Source organism: Onychostoma macrolepis, chromosome 15 (genome assembly GCF_012432095.1).
Source record: "Onychostoma macrolepis isolate SWU-2019 chromosome 15, ASM1243209v1, whole genome shotgun sequence".
Classification (NCBI taxonomy): Eukaryota; Metazoa; Chordata; class Actinopteri; order Cypriniformes; family Cyprinidae; genus Onychostoma; species Onychostoma macrolepis.
This window is the reverse complement of record NC_081169.1, coordinates 31,544,146-31,555,197: the sequence shown is the minus strand read 5'-3', so window position 1 is coordinate 31,555,197 and position 11,052 is coordinate 31,544,146.

Here is an 11,052-nt window from a genome sequence, read left to right as displayed (position 1 = left end):
CAGCTCAACATTTATCTGCTGGCTTAATGACCAAGTCTTTATCATTTGATAAGGAGATCAATATATCTTGCTCTTTTTTTGTTAAATTCCTTTTCAATGGTTTGACATCCTTCTTAAAAAGTAATTCTACATCATAATTTACCTTTTTAATAAAGGTATTGATGGTTGGATTCTGAATTGGAGGCAGAAAGAAAGATTTTGGTTTAAACTCAAAGGATCCCTTGAGGGTTCTTGATTCTCTCTTGACATATTACTCGGTGTTTGTGTTGTTCGTCCATACCATGCTCCCAACTGCAAATTACGGTGGAAATGGAATAAATCAATTTTAGTTTTAAATTCTGTTGTTTGATGCGTTGGAGCAAATGAGAGACCTTTTGATAAAACTTGTACAGCATCATCTGTTAGTGGAATACTTGACAAATTCACTACAGTGTCCTTTTTGTAAAACTGCGTGCACTCGGACATCGCTGGTTGTTTAACTGTCTTCTTCCTCCCTCTCCTTGTCTTTCTCTCGCTTTTGAATGATCCATTATTGGTCTGGGCTGTGACTGTAAAAAAAACTTGTCCGTTTCATAGCAGGCAAGTAACTTCTCACAACTCTGTCTTTAATTGTAGGAGCCTTTCGATAGCTCACCATTGGAGGCTCCTGAAAAATCTCTCGTAGACTTGGATCACTTTGAATAATCCCTCAATTACCATTTATTATACGCTTGATGTCATGTGAGACAGTACTAAAATCCATAACAAAATACGGTCGTGTGGAGCTGTTCTTATTGCTTTTCTTTTTGAGTAGATCATCCTGTTGTAACAGTGTCCCTGTATCATTACTATCTTAAGATTTAACTTTTTTTTTGTGCAGATCCATTAGATTTTGTATTTTTCTAAATCATGCAAAGTAAGACATCTCTCCTCTGCCTTTCCAGATATTTTAAATTAATTCCGACAAACCCTGTTATAAATCTAACAAAATGCGTGTGACTCTTGCTGATATTATTTCTCTTTTGTTCCATTGACTTTTCTATGATTTACAACAACAAAAATATTTTTGTCACAATTTTGATTGTCACACCAAATGACACAGTGTCACACTATATGATGAACTGCACCACACCACAATTTGTCAATGCAAAATAAAGAAAAGAGTATTTTATATGCATTAAACATTCAATGAATTCAATTCAATTAACATTAATAAAACTAAAAATCATCAAACATACTAACTGTAAGGTCTGTTTTGGGTTCTGTTTCATGTTCTTGTTTTCATGTCTTTTATTTTGAAGTTTAGTCACGGTTCCTGGTTGTTTCATGCTTCCCTTTCCCTCATGTCTTCATGCTATTGGTTAGTGATGGAAAAATGAAGCTTTGCGAAGCACCGAGGCTTCCCCTCAACTGTATCGTAAAATGGTTCATTACTTGAAGCTTTTCAAGACGATGCACACTAACGACATCTTGTGTTCAAAAGGTGGAAAAAGCTGCCTTTGCGTCCCAGACGACCTAGCCATTTTTGGATTGTTTCAGATAATAAATCAGTTTGTGCTATGAAAATAAAGCAAATAAAGTATTCACTCTGTATAAATAGGTATTTTACATGCCAGTCATTGTTTTACAAATGAGTCTGTGAATTTGTGGGAAAAAAATAGGCAAGAATATACGTATGATATGCATATATAATCAAAAAAAAAAAAAAAAGAAAAAAAAAGAAGATTTATCAAAATGGTCAGCTGAAGTGATTGTGAAGTGGGAATTAATACAAAATGAACATGCACAAAACTACACGTACAAAAATGTATTCGTATTATGATTTATTCTTATCAAAGAAGTGAGTGACACTTCAAACTGCACAAATGGTTTGTGTTATTTAAAAAAGAATACGAAGCAGTCACGTGGTTGTGTGCGAAAACGAAGCTTCGGACATGACAGATCACGTGGTTTTGGCAAAATGAATCAAGCTCCGGTACAGTGCTTCACTGCGAGATGCTTCGTTTTTTTGATACAGGCTTCGAAGCCTCAGTGTCGAATGTCACATCACTACTATTGGTTCCCTTGTACTAGTGTTGTCACGGTACCAAAATTTCAGTATTCGGTACCGATACCAGTCAAAATCCACGGTTCTCGGTACCAATTTCGGTACCACATGCTAATTAAAAAAAACACACTATTTTTAATAAAGTCAAACAAAAATAAAAATGTACAAAAATCAATTCCATTCTTTATACTTTATTTAAATTGTGTTTCAAGTTTTTCCGCAAGTAATAAAAGTATGAAAAACAGTAAACAAGTTTCACCCAAATTTAATTTGTCTTTTAATTAATTAAATTTAAACACATTGTATTGTTTTGGTAAATAAAGGGGATTTACTATTAAAATTAAACTATGGAAGAAATATTGTGACTTCTTTAAAAAATAAAAAAATAAAAAATAAATTTAAAAAAATTATATATATGTAAAATTATATTTCTGGCACAATGTCTTTAAGATGAACTTTTATTTTGACGGGTTGCCGTGAATACCTTTACATTTCTGTGTAGCTATATGATATGACGCTGGTTTTACTCGATAAATGTAGAGGGGACTCTCAGAGCAGTTCTGTAGATGTTGTTTATGTATTTATGTCCTCATTGAGACGGCAGATGATGAATCACCGCGAGCATCAGGCGCGCTTCAGTGTATGTAGTAAAAAAAAGAAAAAAACGTGCGTCTCTGCCATTCATTCACTCACACAGAGACTCGCAGAACATGCGGGATTCATATTTGAATCGACTTTTGCAGCTTAATATTTACAGATACTAGTCCACGTCGCGATTTGATTTAAGTGCAATGACCTACTTTTGATTAATTCATCCAAACTTTGACAAACTCCGTGGCATTCCGTGCGAAACTGTAAATTCCGTTTTTATAACTGGATTCCCAGATTCCGTCCGCGTTTTCTGCATCGCGGAAATCATCGGGCCGTACGCGTCAAGAACCAGGTTGACCGGGTACTCGGTACCACCGGTACTTAAAAAAAACCTGGTACCGTGACGTTTTCACTTTTTTAGTACCGACTTGGTACCGAAGTACCGGGTCTTTTGACAACACTACCTTGTACATTGTGTCATGTTCTCATTGGTTGCTTTAGTCATGTGTTTTGTCTCTCATTGGTTTGTTCATGTCATGTGACTCTCATTGTTTGTTGTAAGTAGCCATGTCGTCGCCTTTGTTCCTTGTCGTGTATTAATGTTGTAACCTGCTGTTGGTGAGTCTAGTCCGTTCATGCCATGCCAAGTCGGTCTCTGGTCAAGTCTGTCTTTGTTTGGATTTTGTTTGTATCTTGGATTTCACATTTATAAATAAACTGCACTTGGGTTCTTTATAGTGGTGGGAAGAGCGAGGCTCCGTGAAACACTGAAGCAGTCGAAGCAAATGTGTCGAGGCTTCGAAACATTTCGACACCAGTCTCTACGTCACTTTCAAGTATTGCTCTGAAACAGCGTCGACAAAGAAACAGTTAAGCGAATTGACGAATTATAACGTATGTTGTGTTTGTTGTTCCACCAAGTGGCTTGGGGGAGTGGTTAGTGTGCTCGACTGGAATGCTGTCTCCTTGGGTTCGAATCCTGGGTAAAGCAGTCGTCTTCACAAAATTTGCGTTTTTATTGTTCCGTTCTTGGTTCTGACATCTGAATTAACTCTTTGTGAATAAATAAGTGTTATTTTGGTAATGAAAAATAGACAATAAAGTACATCAAGACACTTTTTTTAAATATAAAGATTTTTATTTAAAAATATTAATTGTTCTGCTGTTGACGGACTTAGCCTACTTCTTTTTTTACATAGAATTTCTCCAGCCTTTGAAAAAAATCCTCTCACAAGGGACACTTGTCGCTGGCACGCACAGATACTTTTTAGCTAGAATGTACAGATGATCTGAATTAGATTGCATACAATGCATACCTTGCTTAGATGGCCCAGCAGTGTCAATAGCAGGCCTAGGTACAGGGACAATGTTACCATCCTCTGAACCCCCCAAAAGGGCAGGATGAGTACTCCTTAAATGGCGCATCATGGATGATGTATTATAGTAGGCTAGCTGCCTATCACAATACATACATCTCACTTTATTTTGTGTTTCCAAATGGAAATGCTCCCACACCACAGATGGACGGCATCTCTTGCGTGGAGCTTCCATTATTATGTAATCTATCAATATGAAATAATCTATGTATCAACTAGCCTATGATATCCTATCTCTAACTTGCTGTGCTTGTCACTATCTAACTTATATTAATGTGTATGCCTATATGAATGTATCAGTATATCTATCCTAATTATCTGTCAATGTCTATAGCCTATCTATCTTAATAATAACTTTTAATGTAGCCTAAATATAAATAACCAAATTACACTACAAATATCACTATATCGCAAAATCTCTCTCCTCTCACAAAAACCCACTCAGTGAAGATAAGGTCAATTCCACTTTTATACTTTGTGGGAGTTCGGTTGAGACAGATGTGCGATTGTGTGATTTGTTCCCGACCCTGTCAATCAAACGCAGAATCGGCAGGTATGCCATGTCTCGAAACACTTGTGACACGCCCCGATGCTTCAAATCGCCTTAGTCACGTGACATGGGTGTTTCGAATCGCCTTAGTCACGTGACATGGGTGTTTCGAATTGCCTTAGTCAAGTGACATGGGTGTTTCAAATCACGCTTCGGAGCAGTGTTTCGAAACATCTGCGTTTCGGGATCTCGACACTGTGTCGAAATGTCAGTTTCGCGTCAGCAATCCTAGTTCTTCACTACGCTTGCCTTCAGTGGACTCATTACAGAAACATCATTTTAAAACTTTCTTTGGCTGATAACTGTATTTTTGTGTCCTCCCTTTACTTGGCATTTCTGCGTAACACAGACAAAAAATTCAATTCAGTTTAATTAGTTTATTTGTAAAGTGCTTTTCACAATACAAATCATTGCAAAGCAGCTTTACATAAAAGTTTCTACATTATATTTATGAGTAGTTTATCAGTGGTGATTGTCAAGTTGATGGTCATATAGCTAAATGTACAGTAAAAATCATGCAGTTAGTTAATGATATAATCAGTCGGTGAACACTATTAACAGCAATGATTATATGTTGCGATCAAACTTATAGAAAAATTTGGTAGTTCCGTATGTAGTTTTAGGGTTAGCGTCATCTGAGGTCCTCTGAGGTCCTCTGAGGTCCTCTGAGGGGTCTACATCATCTCTTCTCAGGTGTTCGGTCATCTCAGATCTTCGTAAGGGCTGGATCCAGACTGAAGCTTGTGTAATTCCTAGTTACCGCAGGATGCAAATCCTTTGGCATTCACATAATATTTTGCATGACCTTGTAATTGAGTTATATCTGATCAAATGCACTATCATTCTTTTGTTTGAGTTGAACACATTTTTGCTTGGTTAGAACGCTAATTTTGTCTCTATTTGTTTCCGAATTGACTGAAATGACTAAATTGGCTATAGAGATGTGTCTTTAATCTAAATTTAAACAGAGAGCGTGTGTCTGAACCTCGAACGTTATCAGGAAGGCTATTCCAGAGTGCCAAATGTGAAAAAGCTCTGCCTTCTTTAGTGGACTTTGCTATCCTAGGTACTACCAAGAGTCCAGAGGTTTGCGACCTTAGGGAGCGTGATGGATTGTAGCGAGATAGAAGACTAGTTAGGTACTAGGGAGCTAAACCATTAAGGGCCTTATAAGTAGTAATATTTTGTAACTGATATGGAACTTAATAGGTAACCAGTGCAGAGACTGTAAAATTGGGGTTATATGGTCATATTTTCTTGACCTGGTAAGGACTCTAGCTGCTGCATTTTGGACTACCTGTGGCTTGTTTATTGAAGATGCAGGACAACCAGCTAGCAGTTCATTACAATAGTCAAATTGCATCTTTTAATATGCAAACATGGTGAAACATGTTTAAATTAAGTATAAAACTGAAAAGGAATTCATTAATTGTATGGGTAATTTTGTTCACCATTAAATTCTTTCAATATGTTTTGAATATTTATTTATTTATCATTAAAAAAGGTTTATGTAATATTGTGTGACAAATGTATCTTGGAAAAAACTGTATGACTTAGCTTAACTGAACAGATCAGTAAATTCAGTTAATCTCTTGGTTAACTAAAAACAGCTAGCTTATACTTAGTTTCATTTTAATGTAAATAATGTCACACCATAAGACACAAAACATTGACCACTAGTGAGCATATCAGATGCAGAGCTTTTAAATTAAAATTAAAACATCAAAACTCACCTCTTGACTTTCCAAACCACTCCAGAGATGAAAACTTCCTGGATGAGTGTGGACCTCTTCATCAAAATGATGTCCAAATTATTGCCTGTTTAAAATATAGATTGTAATGTCACACCATATGACGCCCATTTTACAGACAAAATGTATTTGGCCAGAACTTGCTTTAAAATCATGCACATACATCAACACTTTCTGTGTCCATTAACATGCCTAATTCTGTTACTTAAATTGTAAATCTATCAATTATTTATACTTTGCTGAGATATGTCATATTAGTAAGGTCATACATAGCCCGGACAGTCACAACTCATGACAATTTTGATGTTTAGATTAAAAATTTGAAGTAGAGGTCTTTATACACCAACTAAAGCTATGGTATGCTGTAATAATATCTTGTCAGAGGAACAACAAAGATATATATTTTTAACAAATACCCATTTTTATTAGTATATGACATCATAGACGGGTATAATTGAATGTCATGTCATCCCCTTATTCAGTTTCATAGCCGAATACAATAGTATATTGTAAGACCACCTTGAAAAACTTGTCTTTACTGTATTTATTTGCTGTTGCTTGTAATTTGTTTTTATTTCATTACTGTTTACAATGTCTCAACTATATCAGCTTACCTATATTAGTTATATTAGTTCTTGCTGTGGTATTGAAATGGGTCAAAACAATGAAACAACTTTATTTGTTAACTTGTTGTGGCAGGGCTTGTGAAAGTTTTGGCAGCACAAGTAAAAAAAAACAATTTCTATGCAGATGAATTTCCCAACAAAATCACCCCTAGAATTAGGGGTGGTCTGATTGATCGGCTATTGATCACTATCGGCCGATAATCGCTTTGGGATGTATGATCGGCGGTTTCTAAAAAGGCCGATCTCATAAACCGATTTCAAGCTGATGTCACACCTGCCGTGAGAGGTTTAGACATGCAGCGCACCGTCTCAGTATCTGTCCGGCACGGGTGAAACAATTATAATGCTGAAGGTGCGGTACAATTCATATTTCTTCATTAAATAACTACTAAAATAATTTGAAAACAATCACTGTGCGCACGCTCTCTTTCTCTCTCTCAAGCAAATAGCTTCAAATCACATCGTGTCTGTCTTTAAGCGAGCTGCACAGTTAACACAGAGATTATTTTTTTCAGAGAATTCGTCTCATGTTTCTGTATGTGTAGTTCTGTAAGTCAGTCCTATCTGTTTAGCTGAGTTCTTAATCGTATATTAAGTATATTAAGAATAGGTGTTCAATCTTCAGCTGGCTGTCAGGAGCTGCCACTATCCATTGGCCTGCCACTCCAGCCAGTTATAACTACTGACTGAAGACAAATTTACGTATTTGGACGTTTTATTTTTATTTTTATGTTTTTTGTTCCTTTTTTGCAAATTACTTTGAATAAATGAACTTTTTTTTTTTTTGCCTTCAGGTCCTCCATAACAGTATCCTTCAGCCAGCCTTTTTAAGCTAGATGTATGCCTATTCATTCCCTACCACTCCTGTTGCAAGAAAATGCATAATTTTTTTATTGTGAACACAGGTATGTTCTTTTGAATCTAATTTTTAAGATGTAGGTTTTAAGGAGGTTTATTATGTAGTCTAATGGTTGTGATCCCAACTGATGGGTTACTACCGCATCTGTCCATCTGTAGGGATGTTACGTAAGACACCAAGACAATTTCTGATGAAGCACCATGTCGAGGCTTATATTGTTATCAGAATTATGAACGCTCGCCTTCTGTTCAATCACTTTCAGTTTAGCTTTGCCTGTCTTTAAACAATGCATTGTATTTCCATAGTTTCTGGATGTTGTAAATTTTATATGCCAACAGATGGCGCTGTTATCCTTGTTTATCGATACTCTGAGGCTTTTAATTCTTTCCTATTTAATCCTATATAATCAGTGGAGAATTACAGCAGAGAGACAGAAACAATTATAGTTCATTCACAAAAACTCACACCTGGATGAACTCACTCTGCCAGATTTTACAGTATTATAGATGTTTGCCAGGGAATACATAAACTGATTAAATCTCAGAAAAGCAGTATTATGATTAGGGCGCTGGAGAGAATTTGTAGAAATGTATTATTATGAAGGTTTTCAGTGCACTACTGTGGGAAGTTTGGATCATTTTCATAAATATTTAACAAACCACTTTGTTCACTTCACTAGTTGGAAAAACATTGTGTTTTTGGTGTCCTGGTATGGCTCTTCACATGCTTTAGGTCTATTTTTATTTTACTATATCAAATCAAAGTGGTCAAAATAAAATAAAATAAACAAGAAAAGGTAAGAGGTCAAAGAAAAATGATCTCAGGGAAAGGAGAAAAATAAGGTTAACACTTTACAATAACAGCACATGAATAATCATGTACTAATAGCTAAAATAATTATTTCTTTAATATGAACTAATGATGACTAAGGCATGTACCAATCAAGAACTAACCCTTAATTAGGACATGAATCATGATTTCATGTGTGAAAATATTATTAATAGTGTTCATTTAAAATGAACTGCTGTAACAAACATGAACTAACATGTAGTGAAGGTGGTCGTTATTCACACATGAATTCATATGATTTATGTCGTAATTAAGGTTATTTCTTGATTAGTACATGCCTTATCTTATTGTTAGTTCATAATAAAGTAATATTTAATGTAACTATTACTACACAATTATTCATGTGCAGTTATTGTGAAGTGTTACCAAAATAAGACAAATCCAAACATAACTAGCTGTGAGCCAAACTGATCCAACAAGAGCTTTTAAAGCTCCTCGCTGCACCACACAGATGCTAACAGTAAATACTGAGACACTGTGAACGATGTGAAAAAAACATACAGATGCCGGAACCATCAACCAATTCGACAGAGATCGCTATTTCACACGCATTAGTTTTCTTTTGAGATCAGTTCAGATATCATGCTTAAATTCACTGGAACTGTTTTAGCTTCTGTCCTGCAGATGGTGCTGTTTTGTGTTTTAAGTATTATTGTTATATGTCCTGTAATAGAATGTCAGATTGTTCTATTGTTCTATGTATTATGTATTAACAATCTATCATGTAAGCCATGACATTTCTATTCAAAACACAAATACTTTACCTCTAGTGTTAGTTGATGTTGAACTGCATAGATTTGAAACCTGCTGACCTCATTACACATACTAAAGCTGACTATGCCAATTAATTTAGTCACTGCGCTGACACTCTCGTTACCATTCGTCTGCAATAAACGCACAAATTGGAGGTAAATAGATTTGTGACTTTTGAAGAAAATTCAGAAATATGTTGGCCTGTTTTGTTGTTGTATAGCCCAACCATTATTGTTTGAGCCTCTTTAAATGTTTCTCTCTGGTGTGTGTCGTATTCTTGTATTAATGTGAGACGGTGGTATATGTGACGCTTATAGTAAATGCAGGGGACTTGTATTGTGGGCTCATTAGAGCTGTGGCAGTCATAAGTGACTTTTACTTTATTCCTCCGAGGGCGTGTGTGGAGATACCATATCTGTCACGCTCTGCTGCTCTAATTAGTCAAGACCAACTTGAAAAATCTCTGCTCGAAGAAACCTCAAAGGTCCAGAACAAGCTTGAGTGTGTTCAGTGTAATGTGTTTCTTCTTAATTTGGCCAAATGTTTGTGGGCAGCCTTATTCGCCCTGTAAGAGAGGAAGACATGGGTGGCTGTAGCACAGGATTGTTTTGTCAAAGCAGGTATGAGTGCGGATCCAGCATGAGAGAGCAGGACTGCTGGCCTCAGCAGAGGGACTCTTAGGATGAAGTGCCACGCTGTCCATACAAGCGCAGTAATTGGTCCCACAGAAATAAGGTTTGATTCTGGGCATTAGCGAATCTCACCCTGCAGATGCTGTGCCTCAGACTGTCTACTAAAGGTGACACAATTTATATAGTCACTGTCGTCTGAGGAAGAAGACTGAAATAATAAAAGAACCGACCTGTTTTCCTTAAGGCACTGCAATGGTAAAAAGTTCCCTAACCCTAAGCTTAGCCAACGTGTCTCTAAATTAAAAGTAGTGTATCTTTGTTAAATTGGACAGTGACGAAAAAGGACTGTGAGTAAGATAGTGAATAGATCTTGAAAAATTGACAAAATTTTAAAATTTAAGCTCTGAGTCACTTTGGGTTCCACTGAAGAAGGAAATAAAATAATGTAGATTTGAAATAACGTGTAAATAATGACTGAATGACCATTTGATGTAATCAACATCTATTAAAATGAAAGCATTTTAACACACACATAGCCCTATTCGGACGGGACTAGTTTTACAGGGGGTCGTTAGAGAAATGTGTGTTTCACAGACGTACTTGGTGATTTTAATCCCGTCCGAATCTGCCATGTCTGTGTTTTTCTCACACAACCTCTGTAATAATTCCAGAGCAAATTACCTACTGTTTTTCCGCAAACTCAGTGATCCTCTGAGAAAACTAATCCCGTCCGAATGCGATGTCTGTGATTGCCGGTGCGATTTTTTTTCACAGCGTGTTTCCTTGTGTGTTTTGGCCATCTTGAATTACCGTAGACGCTCTTACCGCGCTCATGTTTGATATATTTGCCTCCCGGCAAGGAGAAAATAAATTAATTAATTAAAAACAATAATAAAATCAAGAGTCAGATCACGTAAACCATTCAGACTGGCTATTGTAATATCTGCGTCAGGTAAAATTACTCGCGTTAATTTCTGCACTCAATTACATAATGTTTTAATTACATATGCACCTTTATGAAAATTAAACACGGGTTTAC